This window comes from Rhagoletis zephyria, unplaced genomic scaffold (assembly GCF_001687245.7).
Source record: "Rhagoletis zephyria isolate East Lansing unplaced genomic scaffold, Rhagoletis_zephyria_1.1 Rzeph_scaffold_00113, whole genome shotgun sequence".
Classification (NCBI taxonomy): Eukaryota; Metazoa; Arthropoda; class Insecta; order Diptera; family Tephritidae; genus Rhagoletis; species Rhagoletis zephyria.
This window is the reverse complement of record NW_016157197.1, coordinates 460798-461346: the sequence shown is the minus strand read 5'-3', so window position 1 is coordinate 461346 and position 549 is coordinate 460798. Positions and strand designations below refer to the sequence as shown.

Sequence of the window (549 nt, the reverse complement as noted above, 5' to 3'; positions counted from 1 at the left end):
TGGGTGGTTTCATGTTTTAGGATAGGATATAGGAAGTGGTCATTAGGGATTTGGTTGGCTATCTCGTTATAGGTCTCTGTCAAAAATCGTTCGTATTTTGCTAAGTCGATGAGATGAATAAGTCTGAATGTGCCGTCTTGTATTTTCGCTTGTCCATTGTCTATTGTCACCAGTTGCGCTTAATTATAGTCCAAAATTTTAACGTCCGTTAGGGAGGTTGTGATTGTGGCACAAATTATTAGAAGTCCGAAATACGCCTCTAAGGCGTTTTTATCGAGCACTACTAGCTTTTTGCTTGAGGAATTTTTGGACACGCGTCCATCTTCCCCTCTCACAAGCGATGTCAGAGGTTTCGCTAACTTGGCGTAATCTCTGAAAAAGCGTCGATAATAGCCTGATAGACCAAGAAAAGCCCTCAAGTCCTTTAGTGTTTTTGGACATGGAAATTCTTGAATTGCTTTTACTTTAGTGGGATTAATTTTTATGCCTGTTTGTTATACAATGAAAGCTGTCTTCTCAATGTCGGATTCCTTCAGAGGAATCTGATGG

The 549-nt window shown here is 40.1% G+C and overlaps 1 protein-coding gene across 1 annotated transcript in view; it reads right to left on the bottom strand.

Annotated features, from left to right (window-relative positions):
- LOC108378125 (uncharacterized) overlaps positions 1-79 on the bottom strand; it is a 7248-nt gene extending 7169 nt beyond the window's left edge. The window contains exon 1 of the mRNA XM_017634425.1: positions 2-79. The gene's annotated coding sequence lies outside the window, so the exon portion shown is untranslated. The remainder of the gene's footprint in view (position 1) is intronic.
- Between the last annotated feature and the right edge of the window lie 470 nt (positions 80-549).